Source organism: Arvicanthis niloticus, chromosome 23, assembly GCF_011762505.2.
Source record: "Arvicanthis niloticus isolate mArvNil1 chromosome 23, mArvNil1.pat.X, whole genome shotgun sequence".
NCBI classification, from domain to species: domain Eukaryota; kingdom Metazoa; phylum Chordata; class Mammalia; order Rodentia; family Muridae; genus Arvicanthis; species Arvicanthis niloticus.
Genome location: NC_133430.1, coordinates 18,727,181 through 18,753,335, shown reverse-complemented (window position 1 = coordinate 18,753,335; position 26,155 = coordinate 18,727,181). Strand labels below are relative to the sequence as shown.

Sequence of the window (26,155 nt, the reverse complement as noted above, 5' to 3'; positions counted from 1 at the left end):
GAGGCCATCAGTATGTGTACACAGTCAAGGGGACTGTGTGCATTCCCACCTTTTTATGATGCCAAGTAAGAACAGTGATCTCTACGGTCATGTGTTTAGTCTCCTCACCATGCCGTAAGGCAGGAAGGAGCTCATATTTAAACACCTCTATGCATATATTTTTAAAGATTTATTTGTGTGTGTGTGTGTGTGTATGCGCATGCGTATTTCACCTGCATGTGTGTCTGTGCACCATGTCCTCTGTAAGAGCTGCTAGTGCTCTTAACCTCTGGGTTCTCTGCAGCCCTCTGTGCATGTATGCTAATGCCTACCCTCTGTCAGAATGTTAGCTCAGGCAGGGCATTTCAGGATTCCCTCTGCTTTCCGTCCAGGAGGCTCCTAGTGTCCTGGACAAGATGAGATGTCTGCTCTTGGAAGTATCTATTCTTTGCTTCTTTATTTTGGTGAGACGGGGAGAGTCACCCCAGAGGTCTTTCACATACTCTTCCAGTGTGCTACTGCTGAGCTACACATACCCCAGACACGTTAGATTTATTACTTATTTATTTCTTATTTCTCCTTTCACTTACAAATCTTTGCTGGCTGTGGTGGCACATGCCATTGTCCCAGTCCCTTGGAGGCAGAGGCAGGTGGATCTCTATGAGTTTGAAGCCAGCCTGCTTTTTACGTCAATTTCCAGGACTAGCGACACTCTATTTTAAAACAGTAAAAAGGAATCTCACACTTCGAATTTCCTCACCTTCTTTCAGAGAATCTTTTGGGAAATGCTTTTTCCCAGGTGTCATAAAGCCATTAGAAACAAAAACAAAAAAATGGTTCGGCATGGTAGCATATGCCTTTAAAACCAACACTAGGGAGGTAGAGGATGGCAGGTCCCTGTGAGTTCAAGGCCAGCCTGGTGTACAAAGTGAGTTACAGGACAGTCAGGGCTGTTATTCAGAGAAAACCGGTTCTTGAAAGACAAACAAAACAAATGAACAACAAACCAGAAAACCACACATTTTATAAAGGGCTCATTTTCATTCCAACCCTTGATAAGAGCATAGAGTATAAACTTCCACTGGCAATTAATTCAAACTAAACAATGTCTGACTATACTGGCTGAGTACCTATCAGCAAAGGCAGGAGTAGCAGAAACAAGAGCCAGACTTCCCATCCATGCATCTTAATCCACTCCCAGGCTAGCCAGGACCACCAAAGGGAAGCAGCTCACCGGCTCTGGGCCAGAATCAGGACTTGTAGCAACAAAGAAGGATGGAGGTCAGCTTAATTTCCAAGTTCTTAGAAGACAAAGACCACGCAGATTAGTGTGGCCTACACCGGGCCCACTTACCATGTGTGAATAGCCATTTGGCCAAAATTTTTTATGGCAATATTAAAGAAGACAATGGGAAGAAAAAGAAATCCTGAGACAGACATAAAAAAAAAAAAATCAAATTCCTTTATTGATAGAGAACAGGCTAGCTGGTTTCTCCATCCTTGTAAACAGCTTACAAAGGGCTTTAAAGACTAAGAGTTGTTTGTTAAATGAATAAGCAAAATTCTCATATTTAAGTTGCTATCTTCTGATACATAGAAACAACTGACTTTAACATCTTTTAGATTTATTCATATCACATTAAAATTAAGTATATATTTAATCACCCAATTTTCAGTCTGTCCCATATACTCTCAGGTTACATCAACTAGAAGAATTTTGAGAGCTACCATAAACAAAGTATTTAGTGTCTTCTGAGCAGCACGCCAAGTACTTAATGAGTTATTTAATTTTCCTATCATCTCCATAAAGTAAACAAGTTTCAGAAATTGTGTCCAAGGTTATTTGACCAGGAAGCAGAAGGGATGAATCCCAGGATGTATTAGTTACTTGTCTGTTGCTGTGATAAAATACCTGACAAAAGCAACTCCTCCGGGAAGGAAGGGTTTTTCTGCCTACACTGTTGAGCGCACAGCCCGCTGGGGAAGAAAGGAAGCCATGCTGGTAGGGGTGGAGGCAGATGGCTACATTATAACCAAGGTCAGGAAACAGAGGATGTCTATGCTCAGCTTCTCTTCCCCTATTTAATCAGTCTGGGTCCTCTGCTCTTAAAATGGCCTCCTCTATATTTAGAGTGGGTCTTCCCACGCCAATTAACCTAATGTAGAACCTTCTTGGAAAATATACCCAGAGGTTTGTTTCTATGGTGATTCTAAATCCCACCCCCAACCCTCAAAGTTGACAATCTAGATTAGTCATCACAGGGAATAACAGCTAAAGGTTATGTCTGGATCCACTACTTTAGACTGGGTTCTTAGGACCACTCCCTAAAACTAACCTTAGCACAACTTTTCAGGTCTACGTTTGTTTATGTGGATTAAACCTAGCCCCCCCCACACACACACCCTGCTCCCCTCTCCCACCCCCCTTTCTTGGTTGTTTTCATTCAGTCTGACAATTCCATTTGGCCTCTAACTCTTGTCCATGGCTCTAGAACAGCCCAGAAACACTGTCATTCAGCTCTACCTGCCCTCTCCTCAACAAGAGCATATAGTCCCAAAATGCCTTGGGGTAAACGAAAAGGTAAACCTTTGACTGGAACAAAATAAGGTGTCCAGAATGCCCAACCTAGAGATGACAAAGGGGCAATCAGAATCTGCCCACGGCTCACTCTGCTGCTGTCATGTTCTGTGACTCCCATGGCCCTCAAATTTCTTGATACGTATCTTATAAATTCCCACCTCCTCCAAATGATGGGGACCAGCAAGCCAGCTAGTTAAAGTACTTTGTGAACAAATCAAATCGCTTCTTAGAGTAAAGATGTTAGATGCATTCTTTGAAAAAGTGCAGGGTGTGGTAACTGTAGCTGGTATTCACCAGGCCCAAGCATCCAGACACTCTGGTGTGTGTATGGCCTTTATGAATCAGATGTTCCCAGGGAACACCTGGAGTCATTATTGAAGGTGCAAACAGGGCAGGCAGCAGGCATATGGCCTGGAGGTCTCAGAATCAGATCTTGGGGAAGAATTCTGAAGCTTGGGTTTTGTTTTATAATATTTGGGTTTCATGTCTGACTGAAGCATAACTTTCTCTGGTAATAAGTAACTTGTGGCTAAGATTAATTGCCTAATTTTAATTACATTTGCCTTGCGTGCCACATGTTGTAAGCAAGCCACCAGGGCACCAACCAGGGCAAAGGATCTGTGGCTGTTCTAAGAGTTATAGTGTCTGAGTACTTTACTATCCTCGGGCCTCTCCTGTCCTTAAAAAAATGACTTGAATAACCAGTAAATCACAGAGAGTCACACAGATAGGGCTTTTACACCTGTAACCTAGCCAGTCATCTCTGCTTCCTCAAGCAGCAGCCTCCATTTTGAACCTGAATTTCTTTTTTGCTTTCTGGACTCTCTCATTTTCTCCACTGTATTCATTCAGGGGGGAGGGGGGAAAGGACCCATAAATGTCATTTCATATTCTAAGCAATTTGCTATAGGCAACTACACCATTATTTGTACAAATCAATTTACATAAATCATTATTAGAATGTCCTATCTTGGCAACACTATTTGGTTTCCAGAACACAAATTACCTGCATGCTTAAAGTGGAATGTTTTAAAGTTATTTCTGTATTGTTTATGAGACAAGATTAGAAATTTCTACCTAGTTTTTCTTTCAGAACATTTCTCTCAGAGCATTTTCTTCTTGTTTGTTCATCTCCAAAGCAGGTGTGTGATATCCCGGGGCGGAGGGAGGTTTCCTTGAAGCAAGCAACACAAGCTGGCTGCCCCATGTGGCTCTGTGTTCAGCCACTGGTCCTTCTGAGCACATGTGCTTGGTTCGGAACACTAACTAGGAAGGCTCTAGGGATATGATCGCATGGTCTTGCATCTTGTTGAACAGCCTTTTGTTTAATAGGCTTTTGTTCTGCAGGCTATCTGGTCTGTGTTGACTCTGGTTAAGCCTTTCTTTCAGATAGGGTCCCATGAAGCCCAAGCTGGTTTTGAACTTACCATGTAGCCAAGGAGAATTCCCAGTTTATACAGTACTTCAGATTGAGTCTAAGACTTTAATATGCTAGGTGGGCATTCTACCAATCAAGGTCTATCTCCAGTCCCCTGACACTTTTCTATTTTATTTATTTAATATTTTTTAAAGTTTTTTTTTTTTTTGTATTTGTGTATGTGTGTGAACCTGCATCAATATCTGTGCATGAGTGTGCAGAAGCCAGGAAGCCAGAACAGGATGTCCAGGCAATGGAACTGGAGTTACGGGCAGTGACAGGCCACCATGAAAGAGCTGGGAACTGAATGCCAGTCCTTTTAAGAACAGGAAGTGCTTTTTTTGCTGTTGCTCGTTTGTTTGTTTCAAAACAGGGTCTCACTATGTAGCCCTGGCTGTCCTGAAACTGAACTCAAACTCATAAAGATTCACCTGCCTCTGTTTCCCAAGTGCTGGGATTAAAGGTGTGTACCACTACGTCTGGCACACAGTAAGTGCCCTTAACCATGTATCTCTCCAGCACTGACGTAAACAAATAGTCAGTGATTTTCTTCCATCTTTACTTAGGTTGGGGGACTGAATTTGAATTTTGGTCATACGGCTTGCATTGTTTGGCAGCAAGTGCCTTTACCCACTAAGCCATCTTGCCAGCCCCACAGGATGTACTTTTTTTTTTTTTTAAGATTTATTTATTTATATTATGAATATGGGTATTTTGTCTGATTGTCTCTCTGCATACCACAAGAAGGAACTGGATACCATCCAGTTATAGACAGATGTGAGCAGCCATGTGGGTGATGGGAATTGAACTCTTGACCTCTAGAAAAACAGCCAGTGCTCTTAACCACTCTCTCCAGCCCCAGGATGCACTGTTTAATCTCACTATGGTACGACAGCCTCCCTTGGCTCAGCTAGTCAGGCGCTCCTATCTCCAGTAACCACAGATTTCACTCCAGGATCATACAATCCTACCAGCTTGGGGAAAAAAAAAAAAAAAAAAAAAAAATTGGCAAAATGAAAATAGCTTACTCATGGTAACCGTGCAACACTTACTTGATTTAAAACCGAAATATTTATTTGCTTTAGAATAAAAGAGCCCATATCTAGTGCCAAAGAAAAAGTTCCAAGATGCAACGTTTGTGTTAATTTGGTACCCCATCTAGTCCAACATCGAGGTTATTCCAGGAAGCCTGGTGCTTTATGTGAAAACCAGACTAATAGTATACATAGGTTCCCGAAATGAAATCACTCCAAAGATGCACTTAGATTTAATTGAAACTTACAGAGATACCTGGAAAACCCAGCTAGAGTGTGATTCAGCGTCTCTATCTAGAAAATGCCTCCCACCCTCTCTTTCCTACATTAGTCTACCATTATACGACTAGATTTTCCTAATGGGGAACCAGTCCTACATCTCAAATTTTGCAAAAGCATGTGTCACACCACTGTTTAGGCCAGGAGATGGCAAACTTCTGCCAAAGGTCAGATGGTAAATATTTTATGGTGCGTGCTCTGCCTGTCCAACTTCCCCACTGCAGTGCCAAAGCTGCCTTCATCATGCAGAATGAATGAGCACAGAGCTGTGTCTCTGATAAACCCTACCTAAGAGACAGGGATGTGTCAACTCCACACAGGGTCCTCAGCAACACAAGCCAGCCTCGAACTAACTACGTAGGGGAGAATGACCTTAAATTTCCGACTTCCTGCCTCCACACCAGGCGCTGAGCTCACAGGCATCTGCACCACACTTGTGTTAGGGATGAAGACTGTTAAGTCTCAGATCCTGGGGTAAATGGCTTAGGTGCCAACTTAACATTATCAGTTCAGACCAGGCCTCCAGGTTATCCCAGCATCCCTCAGTCCTTACCTGCTACAGGATATGGCTGGCATTCCCTGTCCTTTACCCCCTACCCTACCAGCCTGAACCACCTCTCTAGCCCAGGGACTGGGCTACCCCCTCCACCCCCAGATACTCCTCCCCCTTATATAATCAGGGCATTTTAGTTCTCTGCCCTTTTTTTTTTAACCTTGAAAATGGTACCTTTGAAGGTCAGGTACTGGCCTTACACAGTATCTGTTTCATCCAGGACCTCATCAAGCGATGGGTAATCCAAAGCACTTGAGGATGAAGGGGTGAGTTTGCAAGAGAAGAGTAAATAATAATAAAGACAGGCAGACACGCAGGAAAACCTCCGTGCCAAAGCTGTACAACAGTGGTGCTGTTCCCAGGCAAGCTCCCTCTGTCACAGGATGGCGTTTCTCCCAGGTGGCTCTACCATAGGACCTTAAGCAGCCCAGGCCTTGAGGAGAACTCTGTCTTTGGCTGGGACAGAGGATCAGGGATGAGACAGCTGTGTATCTACACTGAGGGCTCAGTCCTGCTGTCCTGCCTAAGTGTCACATCCCTCTCCTACCTCTGCCTGGCCAAGAGATCCTCGGAGAGTAAGTCACCTGAGATACGTCCAGCTTCACACATTCCTTGATAGTTATTTCAACCTCAAATCTGGAAGTCTGTGGGTTCCCTGAAGCAGAGTGCTATCCTTAGTGCCCAGCCCCCACCCCAAACTGAGCCCCAGCCCTGCCATTCTCTCATGATGGAGCTGTGAACCCTGCAATCCTGAGAGATTCTGAAAATGGAGAACAGCCTTGTGCTTCCTCACCCCCATCTGTCCCAAGTGCAGAAAACTGACATTCAGTAGTCTCCTTTGAACACAACTGGTACAAAATCAGAAGGATGAAGACAGTTGCACATGGCGTTCTGGGAAAGGTGGTTATGAACATAGGTTCTAGTCTGCCTCCACATAAAAATTCCCAGCGATATTCATGTGGTTTCATGGGTCCAAGACACACAGAATTTTAAACAAAGACGTGACTGAAGGTCTTCCAATTATCTTAATGCCTAAATTGGATTGACCACCCTGTCAGTCTATCAGCTGCATGAATTGATCATTAAGAAGATTGGGGGGAAGGCAGCAACAGAGGGAGAAACAATCAACTTGGTATTTGCATTTAAATATAGCTCTGGTATCTCATTGATTCAATGCAATCTACTGAGGTTTGGTGGCTGGGGAAGGGCCAGGAGAGTGTGATTACCTGAGTCAGAATGGGTCCAGGAAATGGAGGTCAGCATCGCTCCAGAAAGGACAAAGGTGCCTTCATAATCACTAGACGACACTTCTAGAGGCTGCAGGAGTGGAGCAGAAGGGAGACGGGATTAGACTAAAGAAGCAGAGAGTCCTCACAGACACAATGTGCGTCCTCTCTGGCCTGACCCCAGACAAATGACACACTTCAGTGAAAAGCAGGTTGCCAGAGTGCCTCTCAGTTCTTGGATAGTTACTGAAGGAGTGAGGCCTTCGGGATGGAGTGGTTTTGAAACTGCTTCAGGGGCACAAGAGGGCCCAGAAATTTGAAAATACATGCCATAGACATTGTAACATTATTTGATTTGCTACAAAAGCCATCCAGACATTCCTGAGACCCTTTTCTTTTATCATAGCTACTTCTGAAACACTTGTCTGTCTGAAGGAAAACTGCCAGAGGCCACGTGTTCAAGGTCAACCTCAATCCACTGGGTAGCCTTAGTGTTCAGGCTGTAACGACCAATGACTCACTGTAAGACACAGTCTCTCCAGTACTAGTAGGGACTAGCTCAGTTAACCCACAAGTTAGTGGGTCACAGTTAATAACCCTAAACAATAGAAAAGTTGGCACATGAGATGATGGTTTCTGCTGGAAGATCATTTTTGGTGCCTAAGGTCTTAAGAGTGACAAATGAATGGACTCTCTAAGAGTGGTATTACCCTGTGAGGGGTGGTGTGAGCATGTGAGGAAGTGGTCATTACAGCAGAACCCTCAAACACATCCCTGGAACAGCAGCATCTAAGGCCTTTACTAGAAAGATGAAAAATCTTAGCTCTGATCCAGGCTCTACAGACTTAAGCACACTGGGAGGAGAGGGGCAAAGGCCAGTGTTCGTATGAGTCCTGTACATGCATCTGATCTTAGGTCATCCATTCATCCATAGGCATTGATCCTGTTATTCAATAAAAATTTACCCTACTTTACTGCACGTCTAAAACATAATTAAAGACAGAACACTGAGGAGGAAGGATTGAACAGGGAGGGAGAAGAAAGGAGAGGCGGTCCTTCGAAATGCATTGCCCACTCAGGAGGAAACAAGCATCAAACGCCAGAGAGTGGCTGCCTCCCCATCTCCTGTTAGAGGGCTCTGGAGGAGATACTTGTCTCTCTCTAGTTGGGGTTAGGATGAAGTGACAGATTGATCGTTAAGACAATGGCAATAATTATGAAGCTTTAGATTAGAATGGTGGCAGGGAGATGGGTCAGTAGAGTAACATGATGCTGTCTGTTCTAGTCTGGGGCCCCGAGTTCAAGTTCATGTAAAATATTGGAATCTATATAATGAGCTGGAAGCAGTGGTGGGCATCTGGGCTCCCAGCACACCTACTGAGAGACGGGAGGCAGAGACAGCGGACTTGCCCAAACGCTCTCAAGCTGACGAGTGTGCGTCACAGCAGCAGAAAGGAGAGACCCTGTCTCAAATAGGTGAAAATCCAGAGAGCTGTTCTCTGACTTCCACTGCGTGTGCACGGACACACACACACACAGAGTACACACACACTCACACACACACACACAGAGCACACACATACTGGATATTCTGAACATTCATTCACACACCAAATAAATATTTTTTGAAATATCAGAATCTGAGTGCTGGGTTGGCAGCTCAGTTGATAGTGTTTGTCTAGCATCTGGGAAATTCTGGTTTGATCACCAGCACTGTGTAAAAACAGACAGGGTGGCCCATGCCTATAATCCCAGCACTTAGGAAGTAGACACAAGAAAATCAGAATTTTAAGGTCATTTTTAGCTATATATTAAGTTGAAGGCTACCCTGAAATATATGAGACCATCTCAAATAAATAAATTATTTAAATTAAAAAAAAAAACCTAGATGGGACAGGAGAACATAGGCAATGCCCTAACTTGATTCTTTGAGGTACTCAGTAGCCATGTCTGGCTGATAAATGAGGAACCTGAAGACCTAAGTAAACCAAGGTCCATTATAAACACAGAGAGCTGAGGCCAAGGGAGCCGTGGCTTCTAATCTCTGTCTAAAGGCTACTCAGCCTGCACCCTTGGCTTATGCTTAGGAACTCTCGTCCTGTGAAGGAGATAAAGATTTCGATGCCCAGTTTGGTTTTTAGATTTTACATTTTATATTAGATACTCTACATTTTTCCACAAGGGAGATTTTCAGCTGCTTCAAGGATTCTCAGCTCATGGTCCACCCAGAAGGAACACAAAAGACAACGTTAAGGCAGGCACAAGAATCTGGATGTCACTGCAGCCCAGGATACTTCTGCCAAGGGGCAAAATCCTGACACCTTCTTGGCTTTAACATTATAAAGCGTCCCAGGTTGACTGTGGTGTGCCTCCATCCCACCGAAAGCTAAACTAAACACAAATTCAACATCTCCAGTTGGAGACACAGAACGTCTGTGCTCAGTTACTGCTCTTGCTTCCAGAACATGGACATAAGTAGAAGGTGTCATGGCTTCATTTCTTCATGTTAGTGATCGATGATGGGACTGCATGCCACACCAAGGCTTCGACTGAAAATTTTAGAAACCAGAAAGAACTATGAATATCATCTTGTTCATTACGATTCTTCCTTCTAACCATGCAAATCATTATGAGCAAGGTCTGGATCCCCCTACACTTTTTATTTCTCTATAAAAGAGGCATTGGAAAGGATGTGGTGGCTTGTCCTTATAATTGTGGGATGCTGAGCCAGAAGGGTTAGGGTAAAGCCCTTGGCCCCCAAGTCTGACAACCCGAGTTCAATCTTGAGAACCTACATTAAAAAAAAAAAAAGAAGAAAAGAAAAGAAAACAAAAGAAAAGGAAAAAAGAGCCAGATGTGGTGGCACACATCTGTAATCCCAGCACTCCTGCAGGGAGAAGTAAAGTCTACAGTGAATCGGCAGTCAGCAATTAGCAGCAGAGACAAGAGATCTTGCTTCTAAACAGGGTGAAAGGAGAGAGCTGACTCCCAGGAAGTTGTCCTCTGGCCTCTATACACATCCTGTGACACACACACACCCCAAACAGATCTTTTTTAAAAAGAAAGAAAAGAGAGACACTGACCTGTCTCACCTTTGTTCAAACGGAGATAAGAAAACAGATGAGGCTGCTGTGCAGATCACAGCACACAAGCTTGTACAGACTCTACTCTTTATTGAGACCTTGGGTATTAATTACTGATGTGGTATTACATTAGCCTTTGAAACTACAAGACTCAAATCTTCCGGATGCCCTTACGACTTTCCCTTTCAAATGTTTGCAGATATAGCAGTTTTGAGGAACAAACTTGGTATCAACCAAGCCATTTTCCCTAGAAACATTTCAAGGTAAATTCCTTCCTCAGAATTTTTTTTTTTTTTTCCATCAGATGTTATGCCTCTGACCACAGCCAAACATCCAGTTATCTTTCAACAGCTCCTGAGAGCACAGCTCAGCCTTCAGCAACACCGACATAGACGACGGTGATAATTTATCGCCTCTGCAGTAGTTTAGTCCCAGATGGACCATTTACTAATTTATTTCCATATGTAACTGACAGAGAGATTAATCAGGCTTCCAACTCAGAAACCTGAATTGTGTGCTATTCCCTAAACAGGCTTACTCTGGGAAAGAGGAAGCCAACATTTACATAGAAAGCTTTCCTTCAAAGCTACTGATACATGCCCTCACACACACACACACACACACACACACACACACACACACACACAGACACCCTTTCTGAGACACCTCACTCCTGTTTACCTGGAGGCCTGACTCTTTGTTGTGGGCTTCGCACAGCAGTAATGTTTGATATAACTATGGGCAGACAGGAGAACAGAAACAACCCAAATGCCACCATCAGCCCCAGCAGCAGTCCTGTGTCCCTCCCTTGTTTGCAAGGTCGGGGTCTCGGATTTCTGAAACCGAAGACCTCTTTTGGCCACGGCACTGTGCCCAGCTGGCTAGGACAGCAGTACCCAGGCATTGGAAAGTATGAGCTTCCTTTTTTCCACTCTTTTTAAAGGGTCTGAACTTGACTAAACTCTGCAGCTGCTATGTCCTCAGACTGTTAGCTGTCACCCTCCGTTCACTTTCTGGTGCACTTTTTTTTTTTTTTTTTTTTTTTAAATTTAACCCAATGATACCAGCCTTCAATGAAGGGTCAACGAATGTCATTGCTGCTGGATGCTGGTATTTGCAGAGGGAGCCAGTCCAGATGCAGGAGCTGACTGGTATGCATAATGAAACCCAAAGCCACACCTTTCAAGGCTCTACAGACAGGACCATACACATCCTCTCAGGTGGACTCTGATGAATTCCGCCACTGGGGAAAAGTACCTTAACTGAGTTTGGCATAGTGATACCTGCCTATAATCCCAGCACTCAGAGGTAGAGGCAGGAAGATCATGAGTTCAAGGTCAACCTGGGCTACACAGTGACCCACTATTGTAGCAAACAACAAAACAAACAAACAAACAAACAAACAACCCTACTCTCTGCTTTCAATTGAGGAATGTTGCCCTAGGAAGGCCTTTTATCTACAGTTTTAGGATTTTACAAAAAGAAGAAAAACAACCAGCCACTTGTTACTACGTTTAGCTGGTGCCAAGCAGTAGGGAGTTTGTAATTATCTGAACTTGAACAAATGAGTCCACAAGCTTGACTCAGTGACTGACATCGCCTCAGAGTTCTCTTTGATCAAAGCCCACGTGTTTGGAGATGGTCACATGAAGTATAGCTTTAAGTTTTAAGGACTTGGTTAAATACAAAAGTTGGAAACTGATCTAGGAGCTGTCAAATCTGCCAAAGTAGCCTTTAATAGGCTATAACTAGCTGGGCAGTGGTAGCACACGCCTTTAGTCCTAGCACTCGCAAGGCAGAGGCAGGAGGGTCTCTGAGTTCGAGGTCAGCCTGATTACAAAGTGAGTTCCAGGCCAGCTAGGCTACACAGAGAAACCCTGTCTCAAATCCCACTCCCCACCACTAGCACCAAAAGGCTACAACTGAAGGTCTAATGCTCCCCCACAGTGTTTGAACACTTGGTCACCAGCTGGTAATGCTCTTCAGAGAGGTTACAGAATCCTTAGAGGGTGGGGCATAGCTGGAAGAAGTGGGTCATTGGGAAGTGAAGAGGAGGCTTGAGGTCAATAGCCATTTTGGCTTCTAGCCGGGTCTCTGCTTCCTCTTTGAGGATGATGTTAGCATGGGAGGAGTTCCAGCTTCAGATTTGCATCTCCACGGAGCCACTGCCTCCAAGTCTTCTCCATCATGATGAACTGCACCTCCTCAAACCACAAGCCAAAATAAATCCCTCTTCCCTTAAGTTCCTTCTTATTGGATACCCGGCACCCATGAGGAGAAAGGTAATACATCCCAAAAGCTCGCCGTGTAACTCAGGATGACCTAGCCCTTCTGATTCTGCTGAGAACCAGTGAGCCGAAAATGGGATTGCACTATGCCTGGCTTGTGTCTCTTTATTCTTATGAAAGAGTTAGAACAAAGCAACATGGATCTCTCTCTCTCTCTCTCTCTCTCTCTCTCTCTCTCTCTCTCTCTCTCACACACACACACACACACACACACGATCATATATATATGTATATATATATATATATATATATATATATAATATTTTCAGGTAATTAAAAAATATATATAAACATGTTGAATGCTAGATGGGTCCATTCTATCCCCTCAAAAACAAAAGTGGAGCTGGCCATCCTGAGTTGTTCTTTGTTCACTTGCAACTGAGTCCTGGTGAATGAACTCAAGGTTTCCGGGACCCTTCCTACCTACATGAGGCTGAACCTCATGTGAACTATCAGACCAGTGGTGTTCAGTCCCTCTAGCGGCAGTACCCTGCACCTATCCCAAGGACTCCTGTCAGGAAAGTCAGCCTCTATGGGCTCCAAAGCCAGGCTGGCGTCTAATGCCTCAACTGTAGTGAGAACTGGAGTGAGCAGAAGACTCCTCCAAGAACCAACCTGCCTTTGGTGTGAGCCACCATGGGTAAGTTTCCCCATGAGAGACACAAACGGGGCTGCTGAGACTGACTGCATGGGCACACATAGCTTTAGAACTCAGTCCGTTCGGGATCATAAGAAGGCGGAATCTGTCTACCCACTGGGGTGTTGCCCTACAGGCTTCAAATCCCTAGTTTATAATTCAGAACCTATTCCAGCTCTCCACATGCCCAGGTGTTCGGCAGCTCGGAGTCCCCCAGAGGTGGTCCCTTAACATCTATTCAAATAATTACTATGAGGAATAATATGCAGTAGGAGCTGTAGATCATCTCCTGTGCACATGAAAAAAAAAATGGTCTCATATAGACCCTGAGCATCAATACATCACATTTTGAAAAAGCTCTAAGGTCAGAAAACTAACCTTCAAACGACTAGATTATCTCACATGACCGTTCTGTTTTGCTTTCTCTCCACTGGTGCAAGATTAATAAAACTAGAGTTTAAGGTAAATGTAAGTTTAAGCAGAATAACGAGCACAGAGGAAAATATTTTGACATCAAAAACTCAGTATAAATTAGCTATAACATACTTGAAAGCTCCTGTAGCCATAACGTGCACATTGAAATCCATTAACCTAACACCTGGGCTGCTATTCAAAAGCAGGTTTCCGGCAATGTAAATAAATGGCCATTCCAACACTCCTCCTAAATTACTGTACAATTTGGTCGCAGAGTTGCAAGCTCACACAGTCTGTCTGTGCTTGGCTGCTCTCAAGCCACCACTGAAGTCATCTCAGGCTACAATGTGGCGGCATAACATAAACAGAGACCAGCCAGGAAGACTAAAAAGTAACAGGCAATGTCAAAGATAAACTGGGGTCATCCAGGGAAGAATGAGGATATTTTATATAAAAGCACTCTGAAAAGACAATGGAGCCCCAGCCCTCCTTTAACTGCACCCCTAATTAGGCTTCATGCTCCCCACCTGATCATTTTTTATATAAAAAGCAATTTCCACAACCAGACATTCAAAGACCTCAGTTGCTCTGAACTCAGCAGCTGCTAAAAATTCTGTTGTACATCAGATCCGCTTAAAGACTCAGCTATTTTCAAACAAGCCTTCCATTCTTATCCATTATCATCCCTCCAAAATATTAGCATCACTGTCCGCATTCCTCTATGCCACCTGCCCAAGCCATTTTCTTACCTCCGTAACTCACATTTGTTTCCGTTGATGATATTTACCCAAGCAAGGGCAATTGTTTGACTGGAAGCTTGCAACTTTCAACTTTGCTGTCATGCGAGAGGGAAAAGCCACAACCCCTGACACACCGCTCAGCTGAGCTCGACATGTCTGAATCCACCCCTAGATTTTAAATTCTTTTACACTTACTTAATATAGTGCGTGCCGCCTGTCCGCTGATGCGATATCAGAAACCTGCAAGCTACTATTTCTGCAACTGTGTCACTGTAGATAGTCTGAAACATGTACGTAGCTGTTGCCATGGAAACAAACACAGCTAGGGTAGAGTGCCACGCTGTGTTAATTCCTTCACCCATGAACCCCAGGGGAATGCTAACATTCATCTTCTTTCTCCTGTCGTCTCACACTGCTTTAATATATTTTTTTAGTATTATCAAATGATGTACTAAACACATATGGCACACCTGGAAATACGGATGGCTGAAATGAGCCGTGGTACCAGCCCAGCCTGCCGGGTGTCTGCTGGAGGTGGTGCACCTCTCCAACGGATCTTTCCTCTCACTTCTCCTGGGAAGAAAGGAGAACTTTCTCTTCCTTTTATAATGACACGGGGAGAGCCTCTTGTTTCACCTAAAAATGATGACCGAGGAAGTGCCCTGCCTGGAATAAAGATATCAGCAGATCTGCTCTCTGGATCAGCTCTGTGACAGGTAGAGGCAGACCTCGCAAACTTTCTGTCCATCTGCCACCACAAGGGATGAACCCCAGGGCCTTGTGCACGCCTAGCAAGCTCTCTCCCACTGAGCTACATCCCCAGCCCTGAGACCTTGCAAACTTTCTGCAGTAGATCCAAACGGAGAGTAATGCTCCTGCTCGACCTAGTCTGTGCACAGAGGCCCCAAGTCCCATCGTTCTAATTAGGCAAAAGCCGAAACTCTCTCGGCAACGACTTCATTCCAGTGGGTCTTAAACCCAGATCAGAAGGTATAAGAATTCGTGACAGAGTGACCAGCTGGAACCTGGTCACCCAACAGACTGGGATGGCCCTGCAATCTGCGCGTTCCCTCCTTATGCTTCAGGTTCAGATCCCTGCCCTTATCAATGCTCAGACCCCATGGAGAAAAATCCAAACACCTTCATTATACCTACAAGTCAAAATGGGCATTGAACCACCTTCCTATTATTCAAATGGGCCAGTTGCTTTAAATATTGGGGTTATTCTCATCACGGTAGACAAAAATAAGCTGTTGAAAATCTTAATTACATCCTATCCCTTGGGCTAGTTAATAATATTCAATCTAGATGAAAATGGCCACATTTTAGATTTGCATGCTGATGCCTCTCACTTGAATACCATTTCCCCACTAAACAATCAATTGGAGGCCTTAAGAGTGCAGCTCCGTGACCCTGAACTGGCAGGTTTGAAAGAAACCACTACTTTGTCGGCAGGGATTATGGTAAAATGATCCCATAAAAGATGAGCAAATTTTCCCATTACTTTCCTAAATTGAATCATTCTTGGCTGTTTACTATGATAATAACGATCACCTCATCCCTAAGATAAAAGCAAAACAGAAAATAGATACATACACCTTACCAGTTAAGGGAATATGTCACTTTAAAAAAAAAAAAAGCCTTCTTAAAATGATGTTAGGAGGAAGGGTCTACAGAGATGGCTGAGTGGGTAAAAACACTTCCCTGCACACGCCTGGCAACCTGAGTTTGATCCCCAGAACTCACAGAGAAAGCCAGATGGGGTAGTGCATATCTGTAAGCCTGGCACTCTTACAGTGAGATGGGAGACAGAGACAGGACAATCACCCAGAAGCTCACGGCCCAGCTGGTCTAGAGGACATGGGGGAAATGGCAGAAACAACAGAGAGATCCTGTCTCGAAACAAAGTAGAAGTCACAAGTGAACTCCTGAGAACTGTCCTCTGACCTCCGTGCGGGGTTGTCCGCATTCCTCTAACACCACCAAGCATCTTTACCCAGGATACCATATGTGACTACGAGCAGAGTCTCATGAACTAGGTAGGTCTTCTCTAACCTAATCTAATGTTCTCTCCATGGCAGTGCAGTCCCCAAGTGCAGCAACCAGGGGGCTGGCTATTTTATAACCACAGTAACCTTGCTCACGGAAGGAGAGATACCAAGTGTCAGCAATACCAAATTTCAAAGCTAAGTGTCAGGTTAAATGGTTTGAGGTTACCTGGGGCCGGTGGTTGAGGTTCAATTCTTTGTCCTTACTTCACCTAAGGGCTGGGGAATAGAGGTCATTCGTTAACTGAGTTGGGTACCCCAGACCAAGAAGACCAGCCTGTCTACTCTCAACTTCATTCCCAGGAGTTCCAGTCTCAGGACAGACACCAGTCCTCAGAGAGGGCCTTGTGGACCCCTGGGACTAAGAAGCTGAATGAAGGTTGACAACAAGCAGCATTAATGACTCGGTAAAGCTCCCAAAGGGAACCTGACATCCTAGGCTTATATTGTAGACCAGTTCCTCATGGTGTGGTGACCCTCAACTATAAAATTATCTCGTTGTTACTTTACAACTGTCAGTTTGCTACTGTTATGAATCGGAATGTAAATATCTGATATGCAGAATATCTGATTTGTGGCCCTTGAGAAAGGGTCATTCGGCTCCCAAAGGGGTCTCGACCCATAAGTTGAGAACCGCTATTGTAGGCTATGTCATAGACTTCTTCTGAGCAATATGCCCTCATATGGAGGTACTACATTTTGCTTACTAAGTCATCGGTCATTAGACATTTAGGTCGCGCGTACATATTTTCACTATTATGAACCATGCTGCCATGAATACGGATGTGTAAATACCTTACTGACACCCTGCTTTCAGGTCTTTGGGATATACACAAAAGGGAAGTTGATGTAGGAAATCTAGATTTAATCTTTTCTGAACAATCACTCTCATGTTATCCATGGCAGCTGTACCATTTATATCCCCACACAATGCACCAGGCCTCCAATTTGCCCATACCCTCACCAGTGTTTGGTATGATCTGTTCCCTGAAGTGTTTTATTTTATTCTGTTGATAGCAGTAATCCTAAAAGGACAGGGTAGTATTCACAGTTCTGAGTTACATTTCCCTGTTTGTCCCTTTTCACATGTCTATCGGCTACTTACATATCTTTGAAAAAATGTCAACTCATGTGCTAGGTCCATATTTTTATATGTATGTATTGTATGTGTACATACCATAGCTCACATGTGCAGGTCAGAGGGAAGCTTGTAGGAGTTTTGAACTCAGTTCCTCAGGCTTGCTGGCAGATGCCTCTCCCCGCTGAACAATCTCACCAACCATTAGTCCCATTTTTTAATCAGATTGTTTATTTTGCCTGCTGAGTTTGGGGATCTCTCTCTATATTCTGAGTGTATCCCCTCTTTACATGCTCTGCAGATGTGTCCCCATCCTGGGGTGACATCTAATTTGGTTGTCTTTTCTATACTCAAGGCCACCAGAGCAGGAAAAGCTCATTTCCTCATGACATGGGTTGTTCGCTTCCTTGCCCTACATTGCTCTGGGCAACAACTACCAACTGGATTTGGCTACACCATCTTTGGGTGGCAAGGGTTCTTCAGGTTGGTCAGTCAGTCCATGAAGCAGCAGAGCCGTGATTATGGGCAATATTCTGGGAGGAAATCCAAGATGCTGGTGGGGAAACCTTATATCTTCACAAAGATACCCCAAGAAGGTCAGTCACTGGATCATCCATGACAATATCCTAATACAGATTGCAGAAGAAATTCAGGAATCAGGCTCCTTCATCAGCCTGTTACAAATACTCAGGACTTGGCTAGGTCATGAACTTTTCCACACCGATGGAGTCAGAGGTGTTCCCAGAATCTATAAAATAGCATGGCGTGTGGATGAGTCACCCGGGGAAAAGACCCCACGAGGTGACTCCTTTTTTTGTTTGTTTGTTTTTTATTGTTTTTTTGTTTTTTCGAGACAGGGTTTCTCTGTGTAGTCCTGGCTGTCCTGGAACTCACTCTGTAGACCAGGCTAGCCTCGAACTCTCGAGTTCAGAAATCCACCTGCCTCTGCCTCCCGAGTGCTGGGATTAAAGGCGTGCGCCACCACCTCCCGGCATGAGGTGACTCCTAAATCCTTCCCCTTTACACTAACTTTCCCTCAGGCCTTCTCTCTTTCTTTGATGGCCACCAGGATCTCAGATGCCCTTGTCATTGTGCAGAGTGGCCTGGCTCTCATGGTTTCCCTGGTTCTGATTCACATGTAATATGCCAGGGGCTGAGAAACCAAATAATGGAGCTGATTAGAATTTTGTCTGAGAGACAAAAATTGTAAGAGACTGAGAGAGCGCATGCGCGCACAAGAGAGAGAGAGAGAGAGAGAGAGAGAGAGAGAGAGAGAGAGAGAGGGAGAGAGAGAGAGAGAAGAAAATCTGGGCCGGAGAAGTGTCTCTGAGCATACAGGTGGGGACTGTTGACTGCTGCTAACTCCAGGTCATTATCCTAAAGCCAGCCTCTTTCTTAATGTGAGGTTGGCCCACTCTTCCTCTTAATGTGAGGTTGACCCACTCTTTTAAGTCTTTTGGATGTTTTCTACCTACATCTTTGTCTTTGATATTCTTTTTCTTCCCTCACCTCTTTGGCATTTGTTTGTGAGCACACCAGGTTGTTATTACATTTCAGTTTACACTTAGTTTTAATTCTTAAGCTAAATTCATTTTTTCCCCTCCCTTGGCTAGTAACAATGAAAGCAAAACCACTCGAAGTGAAAAGTGGATTTCTGGTGAATTGGCTCATAGGCAAACCCACATTGAGAGCTGCTTTTGAGGGATCTATTACATCTGATTTTTATTTCTGAGGTTGTGAAAACTGTCATAAAAAGTAAAACTTAGTCACACTAAAATACACAGACTCTCAAGTCACTTATGTCTCTCCTCTTTCCTCTTGTTTGGTGGTTCACAGAAATTTCAAAGCTAAGGCTCTGACTGCTGCATGGGAGGTCACATGGGAGGTCACATGAGAGGTCACATGGGAGGTCACATGAGAGGTCACATTGCTTCCTCTGGCCATTTCTTCTCACTATGAGGCAACTTATGGAAGTGCCAGACAGTGAGCCACTGGCAAGCTCACAATGCAAACCAACTCTGTTAGTTTGAATATTTGAGGAGCTGGTCGCTCGCTCTGTCTGTCCATCTGTCTGTCTATCTATCTATCTATCTATCTCTATCTATCTATCTATCTATCTATCTCTATCTATCTCTATCTCTGTTTTTTGAAGCCTTTGTGAATGAGATTTTGTATTATGTAGATATGTGTGCTCACATGTGTGCAGAGGCACGTATGTGTGCAGGTACACATGCACATGGGTATTTGCCCATATTAAGGTCAGTCTCAGGTGTCCTTGTGTGGGTTTTTGTCGTTGTTCTTTGGTTTCTTTGTTTTGTTGTGGTTTTTGTTTACCAAGTAAGGGTTTTTCTGCACAGCCCTGGCTGTCCTCGAACTCGATTTGTAGACCAGGCTGGCCTTGAACTCAGAGATCCACTTGTCTCTGCCTCCCAAGGCCTGGGATTAAAGGTTCCATCTTAATTGTTTGAGAAAAGGACTCTCAATGGAATCTGGGGGGGTCCCTGATTTGGTTAGACTGGATGGCAGCCAGGCTCTAGGGAATTCTCCTGACTCCTCTCTCCAGTGGTGGGACCCTATGTACATGACACTGTATCTGTCATTTACATGGGCGCTAGAGATCAAACTTGGGTCTTCATGCCTGTACTGCCTCCCATAGATGCTTGGGAGGTGTTTTAATAGAGGGCAAATACCACGAGCTTAAATCAAAATGTTTGCTTGATTACTCCTGACACATGAGCCCTTCTGCTTTGCTGTGGTGTTAGTGCCATCTCCCAGATCTACACGGTCATAGGTAGTTTGTGTAGAGCAACCTGGTTTCTATGGTTCCCGCCTGTTCTGATTCACATCTGATTCACATTAAGGGCTGGTCCCCAGTCTCATCAAAAGCAAGATAGAAAAGAGAATGTGAACAACCTGCTCCTTCTTCCTTTTCAAGGCATAGCCCAGAGGCTGTCCCCATGTCCAATCATCATAAAGGAAATTAGTCACCAGTAGTTGGTCACCTAAAGTTCATGGGTTCTGCTAATGAAAAGAAAAAGTAGGAGCCACACAGGGACAACTAGCAGAAGTGCATTAAGTATGTGTTTCAGAAAGCGAAGGCTGGGGCTGGAGCTCAGTAGGCAGAATGCTCGCCTAGGATGTAAAGGGCCCTGGCTTCATCCTCAGCATCCCATAAGCTAGGCGTGGTGGTGTCCACCTGGAATCCCTGCACTGGAGAGTCGGAGATGGGAGGATCAGAAGTTCAAGCTCATCTTTGACCACACAGTGAGTTCAAGGCCAGTCTGGACTACAGCAGACTCTGTCTTGACACTAACATGTGAAAGTTTATGAACAGAGACAATAAGCACTAAATTCAGGAGGATGGTCCCACGGGGAACAAACAGCAACGAGAATAGTGCAGGCGCTGCAAGGATTCTTCATTATGTCTTTCCATGGCTTTGCTTATTTGTTTGCTTGGTTGGTTCATTGGTTTTGTTTGTTTGTTTGTTTGTTTTTTCAAGACAGGTTTGACTGTGTAGCCCTGGCTATTCTGGAATTCACTCTGTAGACCAGGCTAGCTTCAAACTCACAGAGATCTGCCTGCTTCTATCTCCCGAATGCATGGATTAAAGGCATATGCTCCCACCACCCAACCCATGTTTTTACTTTTTAAAAACATTTGAGGCAAATTCTGGAAAGATGGCTCCGAGGTTAAGAGGTCCTGCTGCTCTCACAGAGGCTCCCAGGCTTGATTCTTAGCATCCATGTGGCAGCTCACAACTGTCTGTAACTCCAGTTTCAGGAGAGCCTAGCCTTTCTAGCCTCTTCCAGCACTAGGCATATGCATGGTTCACAGACATATATGCAGGTTTAACACTCATACACATAAAATTAAAATAAATCTTAAAAAATGGTTGAGGTGACTACAGCAACATGTTGAGGTCTGAGGAGGTTGGAGAGCAGCTCTGTGGTGCTCTGTGTTAGAAAGGCCACATTTTAAAATATTGCGAAGTTTTGCATTATTCTCAACTGCCCTAATGCAAACTCAGTGTGTCCTCAAAATATGTTCAAAACATCCTGCTAACAACTCTCAGAAATGAGTGCCCTGACTTCTTAACTGGCTTCTGTCTTCAGCAGCACCCAAGACCACTGCGTTTTACAATAGGCAATGACTTAGATATGTAGACAGTATAACAATAATATAAAAAGGCATGATCTATGGAGTGGGGCCTGAGAAGTACAGTGCCTCAGGAGAGAGCATCCAAGGTCTAAGAAGCCCTCTGAGCTACCAGGGACTTGATGAGACCCTCACCTGATCCAGCTTGCTGTCAAGGTTACATTTACGGTGTCCATACTCACAGAGGTCGTTCTAAATAGACACATTCAGGCTCACTTCCTCTGAACCTTAGGAAAACTCATCCGATAAAAGCCTCCTTTTATTCCTCCTAAAATGCTCAGCAATCTACCCAGCATGATGGTTGGTCTTCATTGTCAGTTTGACTGGATTTAGAATCACCATGGAAACACACATCTGGATACACAGCTACGAGGGCATGTCTAGGAAGGTTTAACTGAAAAAGGATCACCTATCCTGAATGAGGGAGGTACTACCCCGTGAGCCAGGGTCCTAGACTCACTAAAAGTGGGGTCTCGTACTTCACAGGAAGGAGCGAGCAGGCCGAGCAGCAGCATTCAACACTGTTTGCTGACTGTGAATTCGATGTGACCAGCTGCCTCACACTCCTGCTGTCCCGCCTTCCCCAGAGTAATGGACTGTTCCCTCAAATCCTTAAGTTACTTTCCTGAGGCATCTTGTCCAGGAACAAGAAAAGCGATCAATACAGCCAGTAAGAAACAAAAGCAGAAAGAGCACCCACAGAAAGAGCACCCACAAATTAAGCTCAACTTCTAGCGGCAAGAAAATGGAGTTGCAGCCGGGTTGTAGTGGTGCACGTCTTTAATCCCAGCACTCGGGAGGTAAAGGCCGGTGGATGTCTGTGAGCTCGAGGGCAGCCTGGCCTACAGAGTGAGTTCCAGGACAGCCAGGACTACACAGAGAAACCCTGTCTCAAATCCTTCCACTAGAAAGAGAGAGAGAGAGAGAGAGAGAGAGAGAGAGAGAGAGAGAGAGAGAAAGGTAGATGAGAGGAAGGAAGGAAAGAAAGAAGGAAAGACAGCAAATGGAGTTGTATTTCTAGACCCAAATTTGAGTAGGCTGAGAGGGCGTGTCGGGTCCAGTCATGGTCTCCCGTACTGAAAATTAGCTAAGAACCACTCAGTAACATTATTTCTTCAGCATTATCAAAGCATAAACGAACCACTATGCCACAAAAATAAAGACAAAAAGAAAAGAAAGAAATACACACAGCTGGTTTCTATCTGGATGCAGAACACCATTTCTTTAAAAAAAAAAAATTATGAACGATTTCATCTCTCACATTCAGTTAGTATACAGTTGGCATTTTCAAAATGCAAACCTGATGTGGTTTTGGAATTCATTGAAGCACATTGGAAGACATCTGAGTGGAGGGGGGCGGGGAGTCTAGCCATATGCTGCTGGTGCATGGATTTGAATATTTGAAAGGTAATCTAGAAAAGAGAATGCTTCCAGCTCGCCTTATCAACAACAGTTGTTCGTAGCAACCACACGTTTTATAGATCGAACCACGTCCCCATGTGTGAGACAATTACACGAGGAAGTCAGGGGCTGGCCTCCAATGGCAGCCTGGCTAGTTCAAGTGTGATTCTTGCTAGGCTACTGGACACAGAATTCAGCAGTTCTCTTCGTCATTGCTAAAGGAGGGACGACAGCTCTGGTCACACTGGGTGTGTTCACAAAAAAGAGATTTTCTTAAAAAAAAAAAAATTCAAGTTTGGTGAACATGGATGCAAAGCTGCAGGACCATTCACAATGGCTGCCTCCAAACCGACCAGCAACGCTGTGAAATCAATCATCTCTCCTATCACGACCATCGGATCCGCTGCTTGCTTCTCTCTGTTTATCTGAACAGCCACAAAGGAAATGAGCAGAGCCAAGCCCACAGCAGGGATTCTCCCCCTGGCTCTGACACTTGTGTGCACCCAGAGAGAGATGGGAGGAACCCCTGTAACAGAACTAGGAAGGTTCCCTGTCAGAGCTCATCAGAGCTGCCCATCTGTCCCCGGGCCAGGCCTCTTAACTGGGTCATTCCGTCAGACACCACACAAAAAAGTGTGGTCGTGTGCACGGCTAATCCGTTTCCGTGCTTGCAGAGGGCACTGACTCACTTAAGAACAAGCTCCGTCGGCTTACGCTGGCTCACTCACCAAGCCACATGTCCGAGGCCCCAAACCACCATAAGTACAGGCTGTCGATGCCACCACAAAAGAGTCCAAATACTGAGCCCTTTGCTTCCCATGCTTGGGAAAAAGGAAGTGAATGTGGACTCGTGACAGGGCGGAGCAACCTGACCGCCACACTGGCGAGGGGCTTTGGTTTTGGATCTGACCTGGCCACAGTTAGCAGAGGGCAAACACCTCCATCAGTGCAGTGAACAGGGGCATGCGCTCATTCCTAAAGGACACGGAAGAGAGTAATTCCAGGACCATGGCTCTACACTAGAAGGCTGGCATGTTGGCTTCAGTCCTGTCTGCGGCCACTGTTACTCCACTCCTCCCCTTGACCCTATCCTACGTCGGAAACATACTAGAACCTCAGGTCTGGGGGAAGTCTGGGAGCTGAGGCTTCACAGAGAGCCTCTTTTTGGTATGGCATTTTCCTAAGGTGACACACGAGAATCTACTCCTCCTACCAAGCACACTTCTAACAGCATCTGTAGCCAGGGACCCATGTGACTTCTCCTCTGACCCCAATTAATTCAACTACGAACCCAGAGCCCCTCTCTTGGATCCAGAACCCAAGGTTCTCCAAGAGCTCCTGAGGCAGACAGATGAACCTGTGGTAAAGTACACACATCTTCACCAGGATAGCAGCATCTGAGATCTAGAATGATCTCCATCTCAGGCAGTGGATTACAACAGAAAGTGTGGGGAGACATGTGGTACATGAATTACCTCCCGATGGGGTTTTGGCCCCTCTGGGTTGTGATAGCCAGATCTTTTTTCTGCAGCCTAACAAAGTATGGGCAACACTGTTACTGTTCTGATGGCCATGTCTGCTTGGCTCTAGGCCGCCTCACCAACCACTGTCCCCAACCTATCTGCCTTAAGTGGCATAGGCAGAGGCTGATAGAGCAGCCAGTGAGGTGACCCCAGAAAGTCACCCTCAAAGCACAGCGGTGAGGATCTGAAGCACACTAGACCATAGCCAGCTCATGTGGAATTCCAGGGTGGTAACGTAAAGAGCTGCCAGACACGGGAAAGAACTATCAAGTTGCCCCATGGATAGAAAGCGGCAGTGACAAATGAGGACTGCCTTCTGTGACAGTCCTTAGCAAGCCAGGAAACACTGGAGAAATTTGAGAATTTGATCACATCTAGAAACCAAGGCCCAATAATCACTCAAGACTGGAGTGAATGCTTGGCCGAAATGGTCTTTCGATTAGATTATAAACCACACATCACCTTGTCTTAACTTTACTGTAAGGGGAAACTCTAAACACAGTCTGAAAGATACAAACTCTAACTTTATTTAGGTCATGCTGCTGACATACACTTATAAAGGGATGTGTGTGGCTAATTCAGAAACAGCAAGGGAAGACTAATGCCTTGCTGGTGTCTCTGCTCCAAGTAATCCATGCGTAGTATAACAGACACCTAAGGCTGCCCTCTGACCCCCCCCCCCCCCATGAGCACAGTGGCACAGACACACACACCCACGTTCATTCACACGAATGTTCACATGCAAAAACATTCATACACCCCCACACAAGGCTGTGCCAGCATATAGTGACGTAAGCTCAGAGATCACACATTTAAGAATAGCTTTTAAAAGCATTTAGATAATGAAGCTGCAGCAACCTAACTGTGAAATAAGAAAAATATCATAATCCCATTTTATCAAGTAAGCAGTGAAGTGATTTGTAGACCCAAATCCCTCCGGTGTTAATAAGAGTTGAGTCAGAACTGTAAGACTCCAGGCTCTCTACCCAGGCCATGGGGCTATGCACTTCATCTGGGGAGGGTAAGGTAAGGAGATGATGCCTGATCCAAGCATGGACCACTCAGTTCCACAGAATACCTGTGCTTATTATGATAGCCAACATTTCCACATGTCCTCAACTAGCCGTCCTACTACTGGGTCCATAAAAGATCTAGCAAAAGATGATGGGCATTCATTCAGGTGGATGCCCAGGTATGCAGTTCAAGACATATGCCCCGCTGTAGAGGGTGGGTTACTATGGGATGTGTGTACAGAGAAGGCACAACAATCATAGGTCAGACTCGGTGGACCTCCAATTCTCTGCTAGAAGGAAGTGGCTCCCTTCTGTCACACTGAAGAAGAACAGCCAGGAAATCCCCCAGAATATCAGCTTCTCGCTGCACCTTCCTGTCCACACAACTCCAGGGACAGTATGCATTGATGGACAGGTAAGGTGGTGTTGGAAGTCACTCCCTTAGAAAAGCAGAAGGGCCAGGCTGAGCAGAGACTGTGAACATCATCCTAACCTACGCCACAGGGAAAATGGTGAAGCTGGCCTAGATTGTACGTGTGCAAACTTCAGGCAGCCCCCAGGGCTTCTGATGCCCAAAGCCCCCGATGACTCTAGACCAGCACTTCTCAGACAGTCAAGAGCCCATGGATCGCCCACAGGCTCTGGGAGAGGCAGGTTCTGCCTAAACAGGACTCAGGAAGAGCAGACACCATGCATCTCTAACAA

The 26,155-nt window shown here is 44.9% G+C and overlaps 1 protein-coding gene across 4 annotated transcripts in view; it reads right to left on the bottom strand.

Moving 5' to 3' along the window:
• Foxn3 (forkhead box N3) overlaps window positions 1–26,155 on the bottom strand; it is a 362,922-nt gene that overhangs the window by 250,055 nt on the left and 86,712 nt on the right. For all 4 annotated transcript variants that reach the window (XM_076921433.1, XM_076921431.1, XM_076921434.1 and 1 more), the window contains one exon: window positions 7,070–7,160. The gene's annotated coding sequence lies outside the window, so the exon portion shown is untranslated. The remainder of the gene's footprint in view (window positions 1–7,069; window positions 7,161–26,155) is intronic.